The sequence below is a fragment of the Girardinichthys multiradiatus genome, chromosome 18 (genome assembly GCF_021462225.1).
Source record: "Girardinichthys multiradiatus isolate DD_20200921_A chromosome 18, DD_fGirMul_XY1, whole genome shotgun sequence".
Lineage (NCBI taxonomy): Eukaryota > Metazoa > Chordata > Actinopteri > Cyprinodontiformes > Goodeidae > Girardinichthys > Girardinichthys multiradiatus.
The window spans coordinates 6,704,507-6,732,431 of record NC_061810.1 but is presented as its reverse complement, the minus strand read 5'-3'; the positions used below and the strand labels follow the sequence as shown (position 1 = coordinate 6,732,431).

At 41.3% G+C, this 27,925-nt stretch overlaps 1 protein-coding gene across 4 annotated transcripts in view; it reads left to right on the top strand.

Moving 5' to 3' along the window:
* The window catches only part of dpf1 (double PHD fingers 1), an 88,248-nt gene that overhangs the window by 41,198 nt on the left and 19,125 nt on the right, over positions 1-27,925 (top strand). The gene's annotated exons all lie outside the window — the stretch shown is intronic.

Here is a 27,925-nt window from a genome sequence, read left to right as displayed (position 1 = left end):
GACCAGTAAATCGAGAGCTTCGCTTTTCAGCTCAGCCCTCTCTTCACCACAACGGACCGGCACAGTGCCCCCATTACTGCGGCAGCCGCACCGATCCGTTTGTCGATCTCCCGCTCCATTCGTCCCTCACTCGTGAACAAGACCCCGTGATACTTAAACTCCTCCACTTAAGGCAGGAACTCCCCTCCAACCTGAAGAGGACAAGCCACCCTTTTCCGGTCGAGAACCATGGCCCCGGACTTGGAAGAGCTGATCTTCATCCCAGCCGCTTCACACTCGGCTGCGAACCGCCCCAGCGCATGCTGGAGGTCTTGGCTAGAGGGGGCCAGCAGGACTACATCATCCGCAAAAAGAAGAGACAAAATCCTCTGGTCCCCAGACCAGACCCCCTCCGACCCGTGGCTGTGCCTAGAAATCCTGTCCATAAAAGTTATGAACAGGACCGGTGACAAAGGGCAGCCCTGCCAGAGTCCAACATGCACCGGGAACAGGTCCGACTTAGTGCAATGCGGACCAAACTCCTGCTCCGCTTGTACAGAGACCGGATGGCCTTTAATAAAGGGCCCCCGATTCCATACTCCTGGAGCACCCCCCACAGGGCATCATGAGGGACACAGTCGAACGCTTTCTCCAGGTCCACAAAACACTTGAGGACCGGTTGGGCAAACTCCCATGAACCCTTGAATACCCTGTAGAGGGTATAGAGCTGGTCCAGTGTTCCACGGACGAAAACCACATTGCTCCTCCTGAAGCCGAGGTTCGACTATCGGCCGGACTCTCCTCTCCAATACCCTGGCGTAGGCCTTACCAGGGAGGCTGAGGAGTGTGATCCCCCTGTAGTTGGAACACACCCTCTGGTCACCCTTATTATAAAGGGGGACCACCACCCCAGTCTGCCAGTCCAGAGGCACTGTCCTCGACCGCCACGCAATGTTGAAGAGGCGTGTCAACCATGACAGCCCTACAACATCCAGAGATTTGAAGTACTCAAGGTGGATCTCATCCACCCCCGAAGCCCTGCCACCGTGGAGCTTTTTAACCACCTCGGTGACTTCAGCCTGGGTAATGAAAGAGTCCAAACCTGAGTCCCCAGCCTCTTTTTCCACCACGGAATGCATGATGGCAGGATTGAGGAGATCCTCCAAGTACTCCTTCAACCGCCCAATAATGTCCTCAGTCGAGGTCAGCAGCCTCCCACCCCCACTGTAAACAGTGTTGGCGAAGCACTGCTTCCCCCTCCTGAGGCGCCGGACGGGTCGCCAGAATCGCTTCGAGGCCAACTGGTTGTCCTTCTCCATGGCCTCACTGAACTCCTCCCAGGCCCGAGTTTTTGCCTCTGCCACAGTCCGGGCCACGGCACGCTTGGCCTCACAGTGCCCGTCAGCCGCCTCAGGAGTCCCACAAGCCAACCACAGCCGATAGGACTCCTTCAACTTGACTGCATCCCTTAATGCTGGTGTCCACCACCAGGTTCTGGGATTTCCACTGCGACAGGCACCGCAGACCTTACGGACACAGCTTTGGGCAGCAGCATCAACAATAGATGTGGAGAACATGGTCCACTCGGACTCTGTCTCCAACATCCCCCGGAATCTGGTCAAAGCTCTCCCGGAGGTGGGAGTTGAATACATCCCTGGCCGAGGGCTCCGCCAGATGTTCCCAGCAGACCCTCACAATGCGCTTGAGCCTGCCAAGTCTGTCCGGCTTTCTCCTCCTCCAGCGGATCCAACTCACCATGAGGTGGTGATCAGTGGACAGCTCAGCCCCTCTCTTCACCTGAGTGTCCAAAACATGCGGCCGAAGGACACACCTTCTCATTCAAAAAGTTTTCTGTATTTTCATGACTATGAATATTGTAGCTTCACACTGAAGGCATCAAAACTATGAATTAACACATGTGGAATTATATACTGAACAAAAAAGTGTGAAACAACTGAAAATATGTCTTATATTCTAGGTTCTTCAAAGTAGCCACCTTTTGCTTTGATTACTGCTTTGCACACTCTTGGCATTCTGTGGATGAGCTTCAAGAGGTAGTGACCTGAAATGGTTTTCCAACAGTCTTGAAGGAGTTCCCAGAGATGCTTAGCACTTGTTGGCCCTTTTGCCTTCACTCTGCGGTCCAGCTCACCCAAAACCATCTCAATTGGGTTCAGGTCCGATGACTGTGGAGGCCAGGTCATCTGGCGCAGCACCCCATCACTCTCCTTCTTGGTCAAATAGCCCTTACACAGCCTGGAGGTGTGTTTGGGGTCATTGTCTTGTTGAAAAATAAATGATGGTCCAACTAAACGCAAACCGGATGGAATAGCATGCCGCTGCAAGATGCTGTGGTAGCCATGCTGGTTCAGTATACCTTCAATTTAGAATAAATCCACAACAGTGTCACCAGCAAAGCACCCCCACACCATCACACATCCTCCTCCATGCTTCACGGTGGGAACCAGGCATGTAGAGTCCATCCATTCACCTCTTCTGCGTCGCACAAAGACAAGGTGGTTGGAACCAAAGATCTCAAACTTGGACTCATCAGACCAAAGCACAGATTTCCACTGGTCTAATGTCCATTCCTTGTGTTCTTTAGCCCAAACAAGTCTCTTCTGCTTTTTGCCTGTCCTCAGCAGTGGTTTCCTAGCAGCTATTTTACCATGAAGGCCTGATTCACACAGTCTCCTGTTAACAGTTGTTCTAGAGATGTGTCTGCTGCTAGAACTCTGTGTGGCATTGACCTGTTCTCTAATCTGAGCTGCTGTTAACCTGCGATTTCTGAGGCTGGTGACTCGGATGAACTTATCGTCCGCAGCAGAGGTGACTCTTGGTATCCTTTGCTGGGACGGTCCACATGTGAGCCAGTTTCTTTGTAGCGCTTGATGGTTTTTGTGACTGCACTTGGGGACACTTTCAAAGTTTTCCCAATTGTTCAGACTGACTGACCTTCATATTTTTAAGTAATGATGGCCACTCGTTTTTCTTTACTTAGCTGCTTTTTTCTTGCCATAATACAAATTCTAACAGTTTATTCAGTAGGACTATCCGCTGTGTACTGTATCCACCTTCTGCACAACACAACTGATGGTCCCAACCCCATTTATAAGGCTTGAAAGAATATAAGACACATTTTCAGTTGTTTCACACTTTTTTGTTCAGTATATAATTCCACATGTGTTAATTCATAGTTTTGATGCCTTCAGTGTGAAGCTACAATATTTATAGTCATGAAAATAAAGACAACACTTTGAATGAGAAGGTGTGTCCAAACGTTTGGGCTGTACTGTATATATATATATATATATATATATATACTCATATTGGATAATTCAAGGTAATTTCAACACATATAGTGCAATATTTTAACTTATTCTCTCCTGTTAAGCAATCATAGTGTATCCAGAACTGGTTAGTTGTCAAGTAGAGGCAACTTTTCACTGTCTGGGCAACAGAATCTCTGAAAAAATGTTACTGTCAGACACCATAGAGTCTCTATGCATTAAAACTAGTTACATGCTTCAAAGACTGTTCAGAAATAATGCTAAATAAATGTGACCTATACATTTTTCATCTGATTTCTTCTGGTCCAATTGACCAGTTCATAAAATTTTCATGATATACCAGTATCAGTTTTTAAAAAATAAGTATTATGAACATTACTGGAAATGATATCACCATATTCTAAAACTGATGTCTAAAAAATGTGCCCTGGATGTATCTTTTCCTAGCAAGAAAACAGAAAGATTTTTGTAGACAGAAATAACATTATAACTTTGATCTACGCTTTTTCAAAAGTAAATAATATGGGATTTAAAGTCAAATTATCATAAAGCCAAGTGCCAAGATATTTGAACAAGGACACATTTTTACTACTTAAAGTTCCATAGCTGATCATGTGGTGTGTTACAGCATACCAACTTCTGCATCAGTAAAGAAACAAAATTGGAGATGTGTTTGAGGTGGAGTGCAGTTGTTCTGTCTAAAGTAATTTTAAAAAGACCTTAGTCAATGCAACATGCTTTAACCTTGTTGAATGTGCTGCAAGGTTACATATCAGCTTAATGAGAGAACAAACAACTCTTCACGCAACATTCCGCAGCTCTAAAGAACAAACACCAGTAATACAGTCACAGACCTATTAATCCCCAACGCTCTTTATAGTTAAATTCTGAGTGTGTGAATGTTTTCATTTACAGCACCCAGTATGGTTCAGTGGCTTACAAAGTGTCCATTAGTTCACTGGTGCATAATATCATGGGGTTGTAACAAATATCCACCATACTGTTTACTAATGCTATCAGCCCCTCAAGCCAGTTTTAGGCCGCTGTTATGAAGATTTTGTACCAGCACTGACAACAGGATATAAACCCTTTGTGTTTGGGCATGAGTTGAATTCTATTGAATCTGCTGAACATTATTTTTACTACAGCATTATAATTGTTTTTGTGGGTCTCTTAGCATGCTTTAGCTAAATACACTAAATGAGCAAATAGAAACTCATACAGCATTAAGATTTTTTTTTCACATGTCCTGTCTTGGCATTTCAGGCATACCATATTAAGAACCTTGTTGCCTACATGTGCCAAGGCAGTTTTGCTCTACATAATGGATATCTCAAGAAGAAATTGTAATTGTGTGAATAACTTATTAAATCAAGATTGGATCCAGCATCAAAATGGGCAGGTTACACTGTAATATGAACCTATGTTTGTATGACCTTCAACTATTTGGATTATCTTTGTTGTTGCCTGGGTGTGTTTATGTGTGTGTGTGTGTGTGTGTGTGTGTGTGTGTGTGTGTTTGTGTGGGTGAGCGTATATGTAGAAATAAATGTTCTTTGTTGAGCAGTGGTATGTTACCAAGAGTTGCACAGTTAGAGTGATGAGAACTGTAAAAGGCCTGCATCACACAAAACTCAAAAGCAGCAAAGGACAGGTGGACTCAGCTCTGGAAGGCCACAGCATCCTCAGGCAGACAAACACATGACATCACACCCAGGGAAGCCACTCTGAAGCCCCTGCACAGAGGTAGGTCATCAGTGAGGCACAGGAGTAGCAGCCCCCAGACCAAAAAGACACATGGTGAGATGTGGGGCACCAAGCCTCCCCGACCCAGCCACATTGCCACCCCCCGCTGTGCAGGCCAAGCCTGGGACCCAGTCGCCCCAGCGACCCAGGGCCCCCACCAATGTCCAGCAGAAAGACTGCCAAGCCCCAAGCAGGGAAGATCCCCCCAGATCTCCAAACACACCCAGGCAAACGTTAGCCCACAGCGGCACCAGCACTTCGGAAGGACCAAGGTAGGGAGAGCACATTACCAACCCCACTTGGTGAGTTAGACCCTGGAAGCTCAAGAGGAAGGGATGCCCACCAGATCTCTGCGTAGCCCCTGTGGCCCATGGCTGGTGCAACACATACCTTGTGATCCATAGATCACCCAACAGGAGCCCACCACTCCGGAACGTGGCCCAGGCACCTACACAAACAAAACCCCACCAAAGGAGGCCAGTCCCCCGCTGATACCCCCATGGCGCTGTCAGAGAACCCCTGGCCATCCCCACACCACCTGTCCCCACCAAACAAGCACAGGCGCCGGGATGGGAGCAAAAGAGTAACATGCCATGCCCTCTGAGCCCAGCCCCTCCACTCCTCTGTGTCTGTGGTAATGTGAAATGTTTCAATGAATGCAGAGGTGTATGTCCAAAGTGCATTACAATTCTTGTAGGACGCACCTGATGTTTACATTTTCAATCAACACTGGTATTCTCGACATTAATAATGCCTCTTTTTTTACGTTGATCTCCTGTTAAGTTGAAAAGCACATACAAAACACAAAATTGTTTCTAACATAGAATACTGTATCAGTTGGATTTGAATCAAATTTGTAGGTCCATTAAAGGTCAAAAGTAGCAGTCAGATGCTTTTATAAATATGCCCTAACCCCCATAAATATCTCCTAACATTTGCTCCAAATGGTTACCATTGGAGCACCTGAAAAAGCCTGGTTTCTCTGTAAAGGTAACACTCAATTTTCTGGAATTAAATTCTGACATTCTGTCAAAAATAAAGACTTCATCATTTTTTGGTTATCTGGCGTCCCGTCTACTGGCCCCCGAGGTTTAAGGGGATATACGTTTAACAAAAAGAAAACACATACAAACATGGACAAATGTGGGGCCACCCTTGGTAAAGGCTGTAAAAAGGCTTCAAATGAATTATCTTTTATTGAAGTAGAAAAACCTCATGCTGAATGTGTTGGAAAAACACAGCTTTGAAAAAAAAAATCCTCCAATTTTTTTAGACAACTATTGCTACCCCTGCTGGACCTAGAGCAGCAACATGTCTTCTATAACAATTAACAGACTTGGAGGATACAGATAGATCTTAAACAGATCCTCTATTACAGAACCTCTCTAGATTGAGTCCTGGGCCATCTCTTCTTTATAGCTCACCCCACATTATACAGCTGGAAGACCCAATGGCGACCCATTTAAATTTTTTTTGCCAGTCTGATAGTTCGTTCGTTCGTCGTCTTCCGCTTATCCAGGACCGGGTCGCGGGGGCAGCAGACTCAGCAGAGACGCCCAGACGTCCCTCTCTCCAGACACCTCCTCCAGCTCCTCCAGGGGGAGCCCAAGGCGTTCCCAGGCCAGCCGAGAGACATAGAGTCTGATAGTTATTTATTTAATCTTTCCTGGTATTTCGAAAGGTTTATGATACCATGTAATTTTCCGAGTTTCCCAGGGCCTTTGGAAGAGAACAGGCCCAAAGTATCACACATCCTCCACCATACCTAAAACTGGGGAAGGGGTATTTGTTTACATATTTATCCTTTATTTCAAATTGAAGCCAGACTGAGTGTTTGTTGCTAAAAAAAAAACAATCTTAGTCTCATCTGAGCAAAGACCACTGTTCTGGTTTAAGTCCTGAAATAGTTGGTCAAACACAGCTTGTTTACATCTAAGATGATAGAACAAAAAAAAAAGTCTCTTTCTGGCCTCCCTCTTGAACAACCTGTTGTCATGTACATAGCGTCTAACAGTTGTTGTGGCGATTTGGTGTCCCCAAGACGCCACTGTTCGCTGTAGTTCTCTAACAGTGAGCTTTGGAGATTAATTTACTGACTTTACCGTGCTGATCACTGTGTTTGTGGCAAGATAAATAGGGGTCATCATCCAGCCTGGTATCCAGCAGATAAAGGAAATGGGCTTGTGTGTCAAGTCATACTTTTAAACAAGGGATACAAAAATCATACTTTACAAATAGCATGTTCCGTGAAAAAGTAAAATATGAATTATATTTATTTTAAAGGAATGCGTACCAACCGTTGTGCCACCTGTGATTTTGTCAGCACTTATTCCTTAATGACATTTTTTCACACATTAAGAATCAAATCAAATCCACATTTCTAATGAGAGATTATGCTGCTGTTTTTACCAAGGATGCCAATAACTGTGGCCAATTCTGTATAGTTATGATCATCTCTTTGAATATACTTTGACTTTAATACACAGAACTTTATATTCTGTGGAATATATGTAAGTATATATTAAAAATGTATGAAATTAATTTTTACTGTTTTTCTGTACTTTCTTGACTTGTTTAGGCTATGAAGTGGTTCTATGCCAAATACAAGAATATATGCTCTGTTAAATGTTTAACAATGATGATTTTAGCAAAAAATGAATCAAGCAACTTTAGGTTTTATGACGAAGTCTAGAATCAGGCCACTAAAGTCCAGTCAATCAGCTGCAGGATCAAGTCTACATGCAGTATTTTTCTTTCTGGGGTGTTTCATTTCCCGCCCAGTTTCTATTGCCCTGCGGTTTGTGTTCAGTATTATCTTGTGTCTTCATGCTTTGTTACTTTTTGATAACTCCTTTAAGAAAAACAGCATACATTTAATCTGAGAGAGGTTGTGCTTTGGTTGGCAATGTTTAGTGAAATTGCTACAATTTTCATTTCCCGAAAGATAACAGAAACAGTTGCAGACATTTTGAAAAAAGGAACTTTCATTGTTCTGCAAGGTTTTAAAAAGCAAGCAATTTGCTCAGAGCAGATAAACATCCTATCTGTTCGGTGTATGCTGCACTGCAACATTGTCCAGACTGAAGCTGTGTTGCCTGTTATTTAATTGGCAGTGTGTTTTTAAATTGGCCTGTCCTAATCAACAAACTGGCTCAGGGTATATAAATATATATTTAGCTGGTCAGGCTGAAGTCCTGTGTCTCTGCACTGGAGGAGAGCAAGAGAGACAGCATTTGAATCATTTAAAACCGCTTAACACCCCCCCCCCCCACGCCCCGCCTCCCCACCATCCACCATTGCCACCATCACCCCCACCTAACCCCCCCACACACACACACACACACACTCCCTCCAAACACAAAAAGACACACAAACACACACACACACACACACTGCTTCAGAAAATGCAATCTTCTCTGCTGAAATGAAAAAGGAAGCTTAGCCTTTTTTGGCGGCTGGGACTGTGTGTGCGTGCACTTTCATTCGCAAGGCTCTACGAGTGTCTGTGTGTGTGTGTGTGTGTGCATGTGATTGCGTATGTACTAATATGTGCATGCCAATAGGCGTTAACCCACCCTGCTGAGGGTCCAACCTTCTATATATTGCTGCACGTGTAATAATATTAATATATCTGTTGGTTCAGAGCAAAACCTGCATGCATAATTTATGCTATGTTCTGGCTGTCTAGACGCAATAGTATATATGCAGCTACCACAACACAAGTGTGAGCTGATACTTGCAGAAACTTATCACAGAAGCTGTGAAAGTGGATCGCTTCTGAAGCGTTCTCTTCCTGTTCTTTACCATCAGTGTGATAAATGACAGATTATTCCACAAGGAGATGAGATTTTCCTTCATTCTCTTGGTCCATCTTTCACCACTTTCTTCTCTCCTTCCTCATTCCCTTCCTGCCTCCCCCATTTTCCATTTTCTCTCCCCATGTTTTACTTCATCTGTCAGCTTTGGCTCCCCTTACAATTATTTTCTTCTTTGTTTTGCATCTACCGTCTCTGAAATCAGCCACCATTCCGAACATTGCCTGAATATATCTGAATGCGTGCCAATATAGTGTTTACTCAGACAGAACAGCAGCATTGAAATTCATGACTGCACCACGTATACTGTTTTTCTTTTGCTCCCAAACAGTAGAAGAAGAGGTTGGAGCTGTAGAGGAAGGTAGAAAGGGTAGGGTGGAGGTGTGTAGGTCTCTTTTGGCATTAATGTGACGTTTGGGGGGGTTGGGGTAGGAGACAAAGAGGAGGTGTCTGTGGAGAGGTAGTGGTGGTGGTGGTTGGGGGTGCTTATGCTGGAGGTCGGACCCAGAGCGCCCCACTTGTAAATTGATTTTATAGGTATGGATAGGAGGACAAGCTGAATTAGAATGTTAGGGAAATCTCAGAAACATGTTGCAAACAGAGAGAAATGAAGGTATGGCTGAGACCAAAGTATAGAAAAAAAAATGGCAGGAGAAGATGTAAGAGGAAGAAGAGGAGGAGGATGGGGGTGCAGTTGTCATTAAATATGCCCCCCTTCTCTCAAATCAGAACTCAGATTCAGAGCCCACTTTATCTGGATGGACAGACGGTCCTACGGTGTGGAGCAGCAGGGACACTCTGAATACGCCTTCATGTGTTTTTTGTATGTGTGTTTGGAAAATGCACACACTCAGCAAACACATTCATCCACATGTGTGTGTTTGTGTGTCTATATCTGCCAGCTAGTTGTGTAATTGTGCCGTTTGGCCAATCATGCCCAACTTCCAGTGTCTATCTGTGTGTGTGCGACATGTAATTGAGCCCTTTGAAGGTCAGCTTCCCTCTGTACCTTCTCACCATTGAGGGTTGTTATGTCCCCCTCTTTCCACTTCTCCGCCTTGTGTTTTTAAAATGGCGTCCATGTCTTCCACCTGCTGTCTGCAGTATAGAGGACAGGTTTCGATCAAGCTGCATCTATTAAAAACAATGTTGCGAGGTCAAAACTGTCAGTTCCCATTCAGTGTCAATAATCCTTCCATATGTTGTATGGTTTCCTCTAATATTTGCTCCTCTGCATGTTCCTGGGAGTCTTTCCTGAAGAACAGAACACTGGGAAGATACAGATGTGTTTTTTTATGTTGGGACCGTCCCTTTTTTCTACCAAATGTTGATTTCTAAACCTGCCTTACTCCACACACATACCATTACACACTCTCTCGCCAGCAATTTTGCTAATGAAACACAGGGTTTTTACATTTGCAAAGAGCCTCATATGTCCTTATAACTCAAAGCACTCCTTACCTTACCTTTCCCTTACCACAACCCTAAAGAATGTTTGAAATAAACCTTGGAGCTACACTACATTGCCAAAGGTAATCAGTTACCCGTTCAAATAATTGAATTATGGTTTCCAACCACTTTCATGAGCAGAGGTATATAATGTCCAGCATCCAGGCATGCAGACTGGCTCTACAAATGTTTAAGAAAGAATGAGTCGCTCTCAGGAGCTCAGTGAATTCCAGTGTGGATGATTGGATGCCACTTGGTGCAGTAAATCCATCCATCCATCCATCCATCCATCCATCCATCCATCCATCCATCCATCCATCCATCCATCCATCCATCCATCCATCCATCCATCCATCCATCCATCCATCTTCTATACCCTCTTCTTCCAGAAAGAGTCACAGAGGAGCTGGTGCTTATCTCCAGCAGTCTGCAGGCCCATAAGTATTCCACTGCATCTGTAAAACTATAACAAGTTGAAATTGTTGGGAACTACTCAACTCAGTAACGAACTGGTAGGCCACGTAAAAGGGTCAGAAGCTGCCAGGGAGCATAGTCCACAGAAGTCACCAACTTTCTGCTGACTTTCAAACTTCATGTGGCCTTCAAATTAGCTCAGGAACAATGCACAGAGAGCATCACTGAATAGTTTACCATTGCTGAGCAGCTACAGCCAAGCCTTTTGTTACCAGGTCTGATGCAAAGCATTGGAAGTGGTGGTGTAAAGCATGCCACCACTGCACTACAGAGCAGAGGAGACAAGTACAGCAGTGCACAAAGCTAGGTCCATAAAACGTGGATGAATGAGTTTGGTGTGGAACAACTTGACTGGTCTGTGCAGGGTCCTGACCTCGTCCTGAAAGAATATCTTATAATTAATTCGATTTGAAACAATGAGCCAGGCCCTTTCCTTCCACATCAGTGTCTGACCTCAGAAATGCTCTTGTAGTAGAATGGTTGGATATTCCCATATCTGACCACTGTAGCTGTTGTAGCTTGAATTGTTCACCTTATTAATGCTTGTAATAACAATTGGACAACATTAAAGTTTTTGTGTTCCTATATTACCTCAAACAGTGTATATGATATGCATATGTTCCAATGCATGTAGTATGTGTATACTCACTATGTTATTTCATGCATTATGGCAGTTAGCAAGCATTTATATTTTTTACAGTAACATTTTTTCTCACTTTAATCTTTAATCAAAATTAGAGTGGACTTGTTTTATCAAATGTGTGATGTAAGCAAAAACAATGTTTTTTTAGATGTATGAAGGTCCTTAAGCTCAACACAACCTTCAGCAGTTTATTACAGTCTCCTCCGCTTCCTTCCAATAATGCTTTTACACCAGTCACACTCACCCAGCTTCACTCTCAAAGTAGAGAACTGGGGGTTAAGAGCCTTGCCTGAGGGGAAGTTGGAATCGAACCCACGACTTTCTGATTGGAGAACCACTACTCTTCTCATTTAACTAAATGAGTCTTGCATGCCATATGACCTCAAACCGAATAAAGGGTGTGCACATCTCTCAATGCATCAGAAAAATGGCTTCTGTCATTGTCATCTAAATTTAAGGAATTATCAGTTTGAATATGAGGGTACAATATGCTCCAATCCCTCAGTAGATCTGGGACACATGTAGAATCTAAAAAGCCATAACAGTGCGGGTGCTCACCACGTCAGAGTTATAGGACACGGGAACATTTCAGTAGGAAATCATGGATACTGCATTCAAACCGTTCGTTGTTGAGTGCACTTCTGGGGTATTAAAGGGGAGATGAGTCTGTATCGGATCAGCAGGAGGTACTTTACTGTACATGGCTGAGAAAATGTGTGACATTATTCTGATCTGTGCAGTTATGCACAAAACTGGGCTGGATAATCGGGTTTAATTTGATGCTCTGATGGGTGATAAACTGACAACGCCTTTTCCATCACTTATAACGTGTGACTGGTAAATACTTGTGTTCAGTAAGTATGCTGTTAAAATAAGATATTATACAACATTTGCATAACTCTTATTTATGTACTAGTCTAGGTTTCAGATTTTCTATGTGTCTCTTAGTGTGTGATTGTGTTGCTTTATAAAGAAAAAAATGTCTTTTTTATACTTACTAGTACTAATACTGCGGGCCTAGCCATTACTATAAATACATGTTGGCATGGTATGAAACTAATAAAGTTTCACCGATTAAAATTTGTTTTAGCTGATTTCTGACTTTTGTTAAGTTTATGTAAAGCTTTGACCTGTCAATACAGATTATAGTTGATTCAGATTTCTCTCTCAGAGCAAACATTTCAGGAGCCATACAGTTAAAACCAGATATTTACATAAACTGTATAAGAGACACATAACCTACATTTTCTTACTCTATGACATTTAATCAGATTAGGATTACCAAAATGATATGTATTTGCTAATGGCCAAAATACTGAGAGAGAGAGAGATAAATTTGCAACTTCCTAATATTTGTCTCTAAACTGCATGGTTGAATGTTTTGAGTATCCTGACTTTCTGAACTCCTGACTTTGAAGAAAACTTTAAAACAAAAATGATTTCTCTCTGATTTTTCTGGCAATTCAAATGATAACATTTTTGGTAGTGCTAAATGACCAAAAACAGGCAACATTTAGTCTGGCTTAATGACAGACCAGTGTGGAAAATAATCTTTTGTGTCTTTTTTTGTGTCCAGTAATCATCTGATTTCAACTGTAAGAACTTTCAACAAATTTTTTTCTAGCCTCCCTGCCTTCCTGTGGGTTATAAATTAGTCACATTGGGAGCAGAGAGGACTGCACGAGAAATTAATTTAAAACAGGATTTTACCAATAACTCAAAACAAAAGTGTAAATTTTAAACTGTCTTTAGCATTTTATATTAGAAATTAGTGCAGGTAGAAGGAGTAGCATTACTAAATTGTTGACTCCATGTGTATGTAGATCCTTATAAGAGGCTGCCAACGGTTTCAAATTCAGTATAATCCAAAACAGACAGAAGTTGAGAGCTCAAAATGATAAAACTAAGCCACTTTGCAGTACATTGTTCTGCCTTCCTGTTACTTCCCTCAGGCGTCTCGGGTTGTTGTAGAAAGTAATTTCCCTTAAATAGCTTCTTATATCTTTGTTCTTTATCTGACTTAATTTTAAACACCTCACTGATACTAAGTACTTAGTACTTAATACTGAGAAGGAAATTTGGATCTTCTTGGCTCAGTAACAACATCCACACCAAAGGGTGTTGTTAATAGTGCCCAAATGCGGTGGGTTCACTGATGGGACAAAGATAGTGTGTATGAGTTTCCGACTGGCCAGTCAGGGTTGACCAAGCTGAAAATCCTCTATCATTAATTCTCTGCCACAATCTAGTATTTGCCAAATGAGAACCAAGACCATTTATATGGGGTAAATAAAGAATATTACCAAAACTTATCATTTATATGATCTCCAAGTTGTCCTATAGATATTTTAATTATGTTTTAATAGAGTTGTGCTACATCCAGAAGAAGTTAGACATGATTACCTTAACAACCAAAGCAAACGCTTTCTGATTCAATACATACTTTTTGCCCATGCTCAGACAGTATATTTGTTTTGAACTCTTCACATACCGTGACATTCCCTCTGAGCTTTTGATTGGTTAATTGTTGCTGCTACTGCACAGTGCCAGAGAGAGGAAGGGGAGAATTGGCTGTTGCCTAGCAATCTGGTTGCCATAGATACCGCCAGGGCTCCCTCCTAAAGAGTACACAGCTATGTACATTGAAAAGAGAGAAAGATGGAGAGAAAGGGGAGGAAGAGGAGGTGGAGAGGAGCAGGGGAGGAGAGTTATGGAAAGATCAGAAATAGTGAGGATTGGGGAGAAGAAATAAAGAAGAATCTGAGAAGTTTCAAGTGGAGAGACGAGCAGAGAGGCGCTCAGAGGAGTTCATTAAAAATAACATAAAGAATGGGAGGAGTGAGAGAAAGCAGACAAAGAGGGAAGAAGAGCGAGGCACACAGAGTTGAGGAACAGGAAAAGAAAAATCTCTTCATGATTCATCATATAGTTCCCCCCTGACACTCTGACTGGTGAAGGCAGCATAATATTGGAGTCTGCTTCATTTGGTATTCTGTCTCAAGATGTGGTGCTGTGGCTTGCCGGCTGGTTGTTCTGTGGTCCCTCAGTTCTTTTGGCCATGTTTGAAAAAGCCCTGGCTTGCACAGCCACAACACACCACCCTCCAACCTAATCCATCCTTACGTTCCATTCTTTTATTGTCTTGTTTTGTGTGATTGAAAGAAACGGTGACCTAAACATTCTCAATGAAATAAGAGTCAACAATACCTTTGTTACAAGTCAAATTATCTCGACTACAGCACAAAAAATTGGTTGGATGGAGATTTCTTTTTTTTTTTAAATCTTTTTTTGTGTATTGAACATTTAACAGTTTTTTCCTGGGAAAGCTGGTGTAGAAACTGATGCCACTTGTATTGAATAAACATCTGAATGGAAGCAACACAAAGAAACCTGTTCCACAGACAAAAACTCAATATTGCTGAAAAGAATTTTCTTAAAAATGGGATGCAGCTTTTTTCCCCTGTTTTTTTTTAAATGAAATTCTCTCCTTTATGCACTCCGCTTTGTCCCAAGTGGTAATTTCTGACATTTCCACATGATGGTGCAGGGCCGACACGCTGTACAGTGGACCATGAGAGGCTGGGCGCAATTCAAACAGGATTTCACAGTCACATTCCCAGCCGGCTCTCTCCCTTGGAACCAAATAGGATTAATAATTTGCATTTTAACTCTTTATCGACTGGGACACTGGTCTGTATGGGCTAAGTGGCTATTTCTCAGAGTGTGCATTGCGAGCACATTTGCACAAAATAATCACACAGACACACATAGTCACACTGTTAGCTTGTCTAAGGCTGATTTCTTTACATGCATGATTTATAGTGGTTTAGAGTGGTTGTATGTCTGTGTGCATGGGCCATCTATTTGCATGTGTGTCTGTTTACTATATCTGCACACATAAGAAGGCTGCAGAGACTCTGTGTATGTGTGTGTTGTGTTGGGTCAGTGTGATTACAGTGCAGTCATATATCAAGTTTTACTATGCACCAAACTAGCCTCTGTCCTCTTTACTTTGCAATGTCATCTCAGCACACAGACTCATGTTGCACACACAAAGGCACACATTCAGTCCCATAATGCACTGAGAGTTACACAAGCTGCTGAGTGGACACGAGTGGAGGTAATACTTGTGTCTTTGTGCTGTGCATGTGAAAGGGTGAAGGTTGGGGTGGGTGTGGTGAAGATAGAGATGGGGTAAAAAAAAAAAAAAGAACAGGTTTTAGGGAGAAACCGAGGACGGGTATGGGGGGTGGCACTGGAGCAAGCATTAGTGTGACAACAGATGGATTGCAGCGGAGAGTTCCAATTTCCTCTCCGAGAGTGAAGCAGGAGCAGGCAACAACAACAAGAGAAAAAAAACTAACAAAAAAGAGATGAAACATGAAAAGTGAAGAAAAAAATAGAAGCACAATGAAGCATAGAAGAGATGGAATCAGAAGCAGAGAGGGGAGTAGCAATAATGAGAAACTGCAAGGAGAAGGAAAGAGGAAGAGGATAGGAGGAAGACAGAAGCAGAGAGAGAGAGAGGAAGGAAGGAAGCCAGTGACTTTTCATCTGTGACTGACGGTTTCCATTTGACTGCATCTCTGTCTCCTTGTCTGCATAAAAAACTGAAAATGTCTCCTTAAGCATTTGGTATTGTGTCAGTGTAAATGTGAAGTATGTGCTGCTGTTTGCACCTTATGCTTTGTCCTCCTCTGCATCTGTTTATCTGTAGTTTATCTGTAGAACCATATCTGCAACTTTAAATATATATATATATATATATATATATATATATATATATATATATGTGTGTGTGTGTGTGTGTGTGTGTGTGGCTGCAGAGGAATTACAGTTACTCTTGTACATTATGTTAAAAGGAGTGAGCAGGGGGGGAAGGGACTGAAGTAAAACTGGACAGCCAAAGTTATTATGCAAAGGCATTGCTGTAAATCTCTGTGTGTGCACATGCGCTTATCACTGTATGTGTCTGATTTTGGCCGTGCTTGTGTGTGCTCTCATTGTGTCTACCCCTCAGAGGCTTTCCTCATTAAGCAGCGAGGCGACAGGAGTGCAGAGTGTGTGTTTTCACATGCTGCTGCTTTGATACAACATGGAGACACTTTTTTCCTGCTTCCTTCCCTTCTCTCCTGTTCGTTTCCTTGTCTCCTCCCTTCTCATTTTTTTCCATCTCTTGTTCACTTTTACTCAAACAATACCTTGCCTCCTACATTTTCTTTCCTACTTCTCATCCTCATTTTTTCATCCCGTTCGCACCTCCCAAACTGGAAGCCCCTGTGGTCCTGAGTCTGAAGAACAGCTACAACAAACGGCTACAATCTGTAATGACTTTGATTATTTTGGATAACTACAGATAACTAAAAAAGCAAAAACATTAAATCACTTTAGTCTGTCCATTCATGTAACAAATGCCATTCAAAGGTAAAATCAAGCAGCAGATATGGGGATGGAAAAACCCCTGAAACAAATCAAAAGTGCAATGTAGAAGAGATACGTCAATGTAGAAAAGTTTGAGGACAATAACTCTTAACTTGGAAACTAATACCCCTGTCCCACTGTTTCAGTGGCATAGGGCTAAAGAAAGTTTCTCTTCATTATTACTTTACTACATATTTTCAACTGAAGTTTCTACATTTTGATGACTGGATAAAGCAACTGCCATGGATTTTTTGGCAGATACCACATATGTACGCCCATTGCATACATGTGGACCACTGTTACAGAACTGATGCAACTGTGACACATATTGCAGCAAAGACCCATGTACATGTACATGCCATCATTGGCATACATGCCAATGGTAAATGGTAAATGGCCTGAACTTGTATAGCGCTTTATCAAGTCCCCAGAAACCCCAAAGCGTTTTACACTACAATCAGTCATCCACCCATTCATACAGGTCCTTCTCAAAATATTAGCATATTGTGATAAAGTTCATTATTTTCCATAATGTAATGATGAAAATTTAACATTCATATATTTTAGATTCATTGCACACTAACTGAAATATTTCAGGTCTTTTATTGTCTTAATACGGATGATTTTGGCATACAGCTCATGAAAACCCAAAATTCCTATCTCACAAAATTAGCATATCATTAAAAGGGTCTCTAAACGAGCTATGAACCTAATCATCTGAATCAACGAGTTAACTCTAAACACCTGCAAAAGATTCCTGAGGCCTTTAAAACTCCCAGCCTGGTTCATTACTCAAAACCCCAATCATGGGTAAGTCTGCCGACCTGACTGCTGTCCAGAAGGCCACTATTGACACCCTCAAGCAAGAGGGTAAGACACAGAAAGAAATTTCTGAACGAATAGGCTGTTCCCAGAGTGCTGTATCAAGGCACCTCAGTGGGAAGTCTGTGGGAAGGAAAAAGTGTGGCAGAAAATGCTGCACAACGAGAAGAGGTGACCGGACCCTGAGGAAGATTGTGGAGAAGGGCCGATTCCAGACCTTGGGGGACCTGCGGAAGCAGTGGACTGAGTCTGGAGTAGAAACATCCAGAGCCACCGTGCACAGGCGTGTGCAGGAAATGGGCTACAGGTGCCGCATTCCCCAGGTCAAGTCACTTTTGAACCAGAAACAGCGGCAGAAGCGCCTGACCTGGGCTACAGAGAAGCAGCACTGGACTGTTGCTCAGTGGTCCAAAGTACTTTTTTCAGATGAAAGCAAATTCTGCATGTCATTCGGAAATCAAGGTGCCAGAGTCTGGAGGAAGACTGGGGAGAAGAAAATGCCAAAATGCCAGAAGTCCAGTGTCAAGTACCCACAGTCAGTGATGGTCTGGGATGCCGTGTCAGCTGCTGGTGTTGGTCCACTGTGTTTTATCAAGGGCAGGGTCAATGCAGCTAGCTATCAGGAGATTTTGGAGCACTTCATGCTTCCATCTGCTAAAAAGCTTGACGGAGATGAAGATTTAATTTTTCAGCACAACCTGGCACCTGCTCACAGTGCCAAAACCACTGGTAAATGGTTTACTGACCATGGTATCCCTGTGCTCAATTGGCCTGCCAACTCTCCTGACCTGAACCCCATAGAGAATCTGTGGGATATTGTGAAGAGAACGTTGAGAGACTCAAGACCCAACACTCTGGATGAGCTAAAGGCCGCTATCGAAGCATCCTGGGCCACCATAAGACCTCAGCAGTGCCACAGGCTGATTGCCTCCATGCCACGCCGCATTGAAGCAGTCATTTCTGCCAAAGGATTCCCGACCAAGTATTGAGTGCATAACTGTACATGATTATTTGAAGGTTGACGTTTTTTGTATTAAAAACACTTTTCTTTTATTGGTCGGATGAAATATGCTAATTTTGTGAGATAGGAATTTTGGGTTTTCATGAGCTGTATGCCAAAATCATCCGTATTAAGACACTAAAAGACCTGAAATATTTCAGTTAGTGTGCAATGAATCTAAAATATATGAATGTTAAATTTTCATCATGACATTATGGAAAATAATGAACTTTATCACAATATGCTAACATTTTGAGAAGGACCTGTACACACATTCACACACTGACAGTGGTGAGCTACAGTGTAGCCACAGCTGCCCTGGGGTAGACTGACAGAAGTGAGGCTGCCATAAACAGGCGCCCATCAGCAGGCAAGTTGGGTGAAGTATCTTGCCCAAGGACACAACGACTGAGATAGACGCAGCAGGGTTTCGAACCGACAACCTGCTAGTTACAGGACTCCTACCACTTCAGCCAAAGCCTCCCCAAAAATGCAGAGTAGAAGAGAAACGTCAACGTATACATGTAGAAAATTTGGAGGCAATGATGGCAGAAGATAGGCACTAGCCACCCTGTGACTTTGCAAGGATAAGCAAATGTCGGATGGATGAATGAATAATTAACTGATTGATGAGATTGGTTAACAAGTATCTGTAACCATCAGTTTTCAAGTCTTGCCACAGATTCTCAATTGGATTTAGACCTGGACATTGACTGGATGTTTCTACCAAAGGCATATCCTTTGATTTAAACCATTCCATTGTAGCTCTAACTATATGTTTACTGTCATGATGGGGGAACCTCCCCCCAGTATAAATTCTTTTTGCAACTTTCATCAGGTTTTCATCGTGAATTACCTTGTTTTCATCTCCATCCATCCATTTTCCTTTTAAGACTGACCAATATTCATGTCCCTCCCGAAGAAAGGCACACCTACAGCATGAAGCTCCCATCACATATCTCACCATGGGGATGGTTTACTTTTGGTCTCTTCTGACCACACCACCTTCTTCCACATTTCCTATGTCTCTAAAATTACTTGAGGCCTGCTACAGACAGGGCCTTCCTCCATGAAGGGCATCCTGTTTTCAGGAAGAAGAAGATTCTCATGTTAATGTTAATATTAATATGCACTAACATTTATTTTAATTGTTTCAAATAAGCAGATTTTGCAAGGAACAGATTTAATACTTCATGAATTCCCCTTTTAAAGATTCTTCTAATTTGCTCTTGACCTCATAACATTTCGATATTAGGCAAGAGGAAAAACTGAGTGTTATTTTCAGCAAATTCAGGGTTAATTTCTGGGGTTAAAAATACTGACATGAAATAATGACTTCTTTGCGTTGTTCATGCACTATTTTGTAATTGCACAGCAGTTTTGGTATGACTCCTTTTCAAAGATTTGGTAGAACTGTATTAGCTGCATGATTCACAATTAAACCTGTTGAACCAAAGAGTGGGGGAATAAAAGCTTCATGTCAAAGAGACCTGATAATTTTGGTTTTGAAGGCAGTCAGGATAGATTTCTTCATACTTAATGTCTTCAAAAGGACAGTAATATTTTAAGGAATTAGGTCAGACAGAAGGGAAATTAGCACTCCTCTAAGCTACAACTGTATAGACTTTGTTTAAGGGAATATTCTGCTCTATGCTGTAAAGCATCACTTGTAATAATGTTAATCTAAAAAAAAGATTAAACAGGAGAAAACACTTGTTTTTGATAAAAGTAATGAGACATGAGTGAACAAAACAGGGGAGGCGATAGCTCGAGAGCAAAACAACAACAGATTGTAATAAAGGAGAAGCACAGAGGAGGGAAAGAGGAGAAAATGAGACTGTCGGGGGGAGAAAGGCGGGTGGGGAGAAGGGTTGGTGTTGTTGTGGGGGGGACCATTTGAGAATTCATCTCTTGCTGGATAATTCCCAGGAGGATCTCTCTCCAACACTTGAAAGCTGTGAAGTGTGTGGTTCTGCTTGCACTCCTCCTGGTAATTGGAAGAGGAGAGAAGGGGATTGAGAGAGAGGAGAGGATGGTCAGGTAAAGGAGGAGAAGAATTTGGGGATGGGGTTAAAGATGGAAGGAATTGCCAGGAGAAAAGGTGGAATAAAAAAAGGGTACAGATGCAGCTCATCTTTTTCTCTGAGTCAATTTATGTGGGTCTTTTACTTGCTGTGTATATCTTTTTTTATTTTTGCTCCACTCCTCTATTTTGTCTCCCTCTATTTCTATACCTCCCAATTTGGCAGCACTGCCGTGTCTGTGGCTGCAGGCAGCTTCTGAAACATGGCCACAAGCATTTAATCATTGATGTGAGCTTTTTTTGTCCTTTTGCGCAGGCAGGCCAGCGGGCAGCCCCGACTCACTCACGTAAGTCCGGACCTGCTGATTCACTCTCTAGGGGCCTTGAAAGCGCGCACACATGGAGAGAGGCAGAGCAAACAAAGATACACATAGACAGATAAAAAAGAAAGAAAGAATATGTTTTAGTTGGTGTGTGTGTGTGTGTGTGTGGGTGTGTGTGTATGTGTGTGTGTGTGTTTTATCCCACCACGGAATCTGAGCTCCAATCAACAGCAATGAGTCCAAATAAAAGCAGTGAGATGAAAGAAATTTATTTGACCACAACAAGAAGATAGAAATGTGTTTGCGCTGGCCTCAGGCCTGCATACCTCGGCTGTGGAGCTTTACACGTCCTCCTGCTACTTTCAGTAAACATCTGGTTCTGTTGGTTTATTAATAAGTAAATACGCATCCATGCATGCAGCCTCCACCAGCATAATTTCTGCTACTTCTTTAGAGTTTGATCACACACTAAGGTCCAAATTCACATGCTTTAGCCATCCAGAATGTGAAACATAAGCTATTATATTATCATCTTCTCTGGTCCTGGGAGAAGTGGTTCCAGTTTAGTCGTATACAAATGTGTGCTTCACAAAAGGCATTTCTTAGTGACTTCAGTCATATTAAGGCTGTTTGTTTTTAGAATGGTGGAGGGATTGTCAACGTCATTTTTTTTATTTCAATGCAACATTCCATTAAGCTACATTATTTAATGTAGAGTGGAAGTTAGTAAAGTTAGATAGTAATAATGGAGGTTGAAAAAATTACTAATAATAATATTTAAAGCCAGAACATGCATCTTGAATATAAAATACAATTCTTTTTTTAAATATTGCACCATACTACCTCACTCATACACACCATGCCCATACATAAAGAAAGGGCAACATCAATTCATGCTTTTGACAATGCATTTTTAATAAACTTTACTCACATGGGGCTAATTGATACACTTCCACAATAGTGAAGTCCAGTCTTATGGTAAATTTTAGGTTTCTCTCAAGTGTTCCTGCTGAAAACGGATTTTGTAATATGGTGCCTGCTTTTGCATGAATGGCACTTATCCTCATTCGAGTCCATCAAACTACCCTTCCCCCACCCTCCAGGAGAGAACCCCTTCACCTCCAGCATCTTCAGCCTCAGTACATTTGATGTTATTATACCTCCCGACTCCATGCATAAAAAATAAAATAAATAACTAAATAACATCAAGCTTTTTAACGTTAAGTCTTGGGCCTTATAAAAGACATTGTCAAAGCTGGAAGTGAATTTAAAAAAATGTCACTGATATTCAGTGAAAGCACCTATTGTTTAATTAAGAATATAGTGTCCCAGTTCCTAAAGTGCTGGTAAAAAATAAACACAATAATCATTAAAAAAATTATTTAATTTAATTTCATTATACATAAATTACAAATATAAAATTCTAGGATGGAACAGAGTTAGTTATATTTTGTAACACACAATACAGAAATTAACTTTATCTTTTTGAAACAACTTTATTAGGATTTGCTTCTTCAATGTATTTTCAAAAAACAACAATTCAAAATAAGATCCTAAATAAAATCAATTAAAATTGAAAATGATCAGATTTCTTTAGTAAAAAAGTGCATCAATACCACCAGGCTTGTTCTACCAGTGTATTAACCGCATAAATTAATATGTGACCATTTTTTTGCCTTGATGATAGTTTGTTGCTGCGAAATACTGGAGATATAATTTTTCAAACATGTTTAATAAAAAAGAGCCTTAATATTATCAGGGATTTAAACTGCACCAATGAGTTATAAACTGTCTAAATCCTGTGCAGCCGGTCAATTTTGCAGAGTTTTCCTCTTTGGTTTGTCGCTCTCATGAATAACTTTTTGCTGCAACGAAGCAAAAGGGGTTTGGAACTGTCTGCTGAGATGTTCTCATTTTCTCTACATGCTGTTGTCTAGGATTATCTGAGGTTTTCTGTTACTGATAAGATAGAGAAGGGAAACTCTTAACACCTACTAAATTAATACATATTTTATTTTTAACCTTCAATCAGGTTAGTAGGGGATTACCACTGTAAAATCACACAACAGTAAAGCTACTAAAAGCCTACATGGTGCTAATAGCTACCCACTCTTCTGATAGCTGTAGTGAATGAAGCTGGCAGGAAATGTGAAAAGGGAGCATATTTATCAGGACTATAGTTAACAAAGAAGACCAGAGTCTGTTGTACTGTGAAGACTTGTCCTTTAAGCAGTTTGGATCTAAACTGAGAGCAACTTCTATATCTGCTGGTAGCTAATAAATGCTTCTCTAATGCCATTAACAACACAGTCAGTCATTCTTTTAGCTCATTGTCTTGTAAAATCCACAAGTAGTTCGGGATATTAAGCTGAAGCATGTCTACCTCTGTACCTCTGCACCGATCCTAGGACAACCTGTTTCCTGACGTCTCTCAAAGTTTGTTAGGTTTTCTGCTGGTGACTGGTCCTCCACACGCAGTGTAAAACGATCCCATCTCTCTGCTTTGTTCTTCGTGGTGTCTGACCCCATACAGGTATTCACCTTCTGCGTATTAGAAGACACCTATTGGTCTGTTAATAAAGTTGGTTTCTCAGTACTTTCAAGTGTTGCTGGGAGCCTCACATTGAGATTCAAAAAGGCAATAGAAAACTTGTCCTAGTGTGTTAATTCTGGCCCCTGATGGAGCGTCACCCTGGATGTTCAGCCACTGCTCTGGTGGAGCAGAAATTGTTGGTCCCCACATGCATGCCTTTGTTAATTCTTTTATTTTTCACCGAAGAAGTAATGTGGAAGGATGGGTGTGGGTTGTACCTGCAGCAGCTCCTCTGTAGCTGTATTTTCCACTTTGCAAGACTTTCCAAATGAATCTAAGACAACAGAAACACTAGTGTTATTTTTTTCCTCTCACGTTGTAGTTGTGTCACATGAAAAAATCGTAGAAAAGGTATATGGTGGTAGGCAAATACTTTGGTACTACCACCTTGTGGTAGTATTGTTAGCGGCATGTAAATACCAGGATCTGGTGGAAAAAGATATCTGCTTCTGAGAACAATAGTCACATACTCACTTTCAAAAGGGACATATGCAAAATCCACTTTTTTACCCTTTAAATTCATTTTGTTGTGTACTTGTAGTCTGTAGGAAGCAGAAACATTGAATTTAGTCTCTCCAGGTGTTGCATAATTCTGTTTGGGTGGTACTTTTCTGTCCGTTCAGTTTTCTCTATCATCTGTTACGTTTTTCCAACTGTTATGTCACAGTAGGCTATTTGCTGCGGAACAGCTAAATAAGGTCATGGACTTCCAGCTGACCCATTTCGTGTATGCGTCGTATTTATTTCTCGTTGCGATTTTATAGTCCAAGCTCAAGTATGCCTACACAGAAAGAAGATAAGTTTGGTTCGGTTGATGGGAGTATTAACCCACACAATTCATTACACCATCTCCCAGAACCAGAAACTCTTCGAAGTGCCTGGTTAAATTTTATTTCTCATGGAAATATTCCCACATCAGTGAGAAAATTCCTATTTCCCCTTACTTCAGGGACGCTTTCTTCAGCAACCTCCGCCAGTATCAAGAAGGAATTGCTGAAAGACCTCATCTGATTAAGCGGTCAGTTGTCAGTTGGGCATTGTGTTGAGAGCAGTAGCATCGTGCCTTCTGCTTATGTTAGCGCTGTGACTTGCTTTTAGCTCGAGGACAGAACCCTACTGCGCATTTTGAATATTATTATTACATTAACAGTATTGCATTGTTTTTGACGTTTTTGTCTTGTTTCTGCGGTGCTACACAATTGTTATCAAGCTACAAAAATGGCTGAACAGGTTAAAATGGAGCACATCTTGACCTGTAGGGGGGCGGGGTGTGAACAGCCTCAACAGCATTTAAAGAGACAGCACCAAAACGAGTTGCTCTCAGACGCATCAGAACAGGGGTAAAAGAGGAGCCTGTGGAGCCTGTGAAGCTTCAACAACAAAGAGTTAAGACCAAAGCAATGCAGTTCCACTTTATATAGACCCCAACTGAATAATTTAAGTGTGAAAAGAAAGGATTTAAAAACATATTCCTTTAAATGAACTTAAAAATGGATGCAAATATTATGCAGAGAAGATATATAGTCCAATGTGACAATTTGATTTTGTTAGCCAACTCTTTGAACATGGTAGTGTGGAGGCAATATTTTTTCTCCTTTGAGCAGCGAAGGACTGTGATTTCCAGTCACTGTGCACAAATCGAGAGGTCAGCACCTGCCACACACCTTGATTTTCAATGTAAAGGGTATAAAAAAACACAAGAAATCTTGGGTCGATTCTGTCACAAACTAGACAGTTATCAGAACAGCAGTGCTTTTACTTTTATTTGACTTATTTTAACATAGAATCTGCATCATCTTTATCTCTCCTATTTTAATCATTTCATTTTGTTATCTTTGTCACTTTGTAAATGACAGTCTCAGACAAAATGGATTCATTGGGTAGACACACTCAGTCAGAGCGACTATACTCTATATGTTTCATTTTTACTTTTTTGTTTTACTAATCCCTAAAAAAAAACGCTTTTTATCTCTTGTGTTGAACACCTGGTCAGATGAAATAATGCTAAAACATCCTTTTTTATCCTTTTCCTATGCATTTAAAAAGTTTTTTTGGATTATGGAAAGTTGGAAGAGAACAAGGAAACAAAATCCGACCTCATCTGATTTTTATTTGTAGCACTGAAATTGTCAAGTTTAAAAAAAACAAATCAGTAAAGATCATGCATCTTCATGCATTTTCAGTGTGTGGAAACTATATCACAAATCTAATTTAAAACTTCTAAAAAATGTTTAAATAAGTTTTAAATAAAAAAAAATTTTTTTTAAAAAGCCCCAAAAGACAAAATATAGTTCAACAGGCTTTAATCCAATGCTTCTCACATCACTGTATTCATATTTATTTACATCATTCCTATTTAGCCTGACTTCATTGGAATTCTTTAGATGACTTAAATGCTGCAGCTGCAAAGAATTGTGGGAGAGAAACACACCTTTTCCTTTCACAAAGCATTGGCCAGTGGAGCATTGGAGCTCATTTCCTTAGCATTTGGAGAATTTGAACAGTACTTATCATGGCTACCACTTTAATACTTCGGGGTCATTTCACTCAGCGAGGAACCCTGTTTAAAAAGGACCAGATCCGGTGTCTGAGTGTCCTGGAAAGAAGGCACAGCTGCAAATCTGGAAGAACATTTTGAGTTTGTTTCCTTCCTTGCTTTACCTATTCTTGCAGTTGAATCGACTAATGACAAAAAACAGCGCAGGAAAGTTTGGACAGCACCACTTTTTATTTATTAATGTTGGCAAGAAATGTAGGATTTCTGTGGGGGAAGCAGAATGTCTGGCAAACAAACACCAATGGTTGCCTAGCCATTAGTCTGACTGTATACAGCATGGATTGGTGACATGCTGTCACAGTTCATTTGAGACAAGCACCGAGGTGCTCATTTAGACACACAGCTGACATCAGTTACCTTCAGATTATTGGAACGGGTAAAGAGGGTAAACTTTAGGCCTGGGTTATGTTAACAATTACAAATTATTCAACACTGAAAGTATTATGCTGATATAGGAGATTATAGTCTGGACTAATAGAACAACACTGTTAAGATGTACATTTCACCCTTGGAATAATCCATTAATAATGTTTACGTTTGTATGGTGTATTTTGGATAAACCTAAAATGTCGCTTTGTGAAGATGCAGCTGATGGAGTGCTACAGTCTAATGGACATTTCTTTCTGCTTAGCATAACTATGCATTCACTGGCAGTATGAGGACAGTTTTTCTTTTAGATTTTCTGCAGGGTAAATAGTTTTCTGCATTTTTTGTTTTCTGATGGCCTTAAATAAAATTAAGTGCAACAATTGCCTTCAGATTAAACAAAATTAGAGAATAGAATCCATTTTTGTGAAATTTAACCTCGGCATAAATGCAGCTGTTCTGTGAAGGTCTCACATGTTTGTTAGAGAACTTCAGTGAACAAACAGCACCATGAGGACCAAGGAACACAGCAGTGAGCTTAGGGAGAAAGCTTTGGAGACACTTAAATCAGAGTTAGGTTATAATATCACGAGCCTTGAGTATCTCAAAGGAGATGCAGAAGAGTGGCAAGAAGAAAGCCTTTGTTAAAAGGAAACCATAAGAAGGTTTGTGTCCACTTTCAGTCATCTTTCTGACTTAAAGCTGATTGTCTCCCTGTGGCAGAAATGTAATATTGTTGTCCACATTTGCAATCCAGTCTGAGCTTGATGTGTTTTTCTAAATAGAATGGGCATAAATCTCAGTCTTTCAATGTTCAAAGCCCAGAAGACTGTAGCTGTAACTGCAGCAAAAGGTGGTACCATGTACTGAATCAGTAGGCCCAGTAGCAAAGGTTTACCACACTGACATTTCTGGTTCTTTCTTGACAAAATGTGAAAGGGTATAAATACATTTGCAAGACATTGTAGGTCTTTCAGTGCTCCTGTGTGAACTCGATTGTGTTTTGTCTCCATTCTGGCTGGTGACTCATTGTTAAAGGGCCGATGCACCTCGTTACATTTTAGAGAAGAAAGCCAACAAACACAGCAGGGTGCAGTTATGTGATTGCCTCCATTAAACAGATTATGCAATCAGCATCAGAGATACAGGCAGAGAGATAGTTGAGGTTTACATGTTGAACACATACCCACAGATGTACTTACATACTGTACATACAAAGCACTCTGGCAGGCTGATTAATTATTATGAAACAGCTTCACACAGAGCACTTGTTTTCTGTGCTCAGCGTGATGTCAGGTCTGTCCCTGCATCTTTCTGTCATGAAACAAGTGCAGTCGGCCTTATTTAAACTAGTCTTTCTTAAATGTCCTGCTCATCCTTGTCTTTGCTTCAAGCATTATTTCCCTGGCCCCCAGGAGGCCACA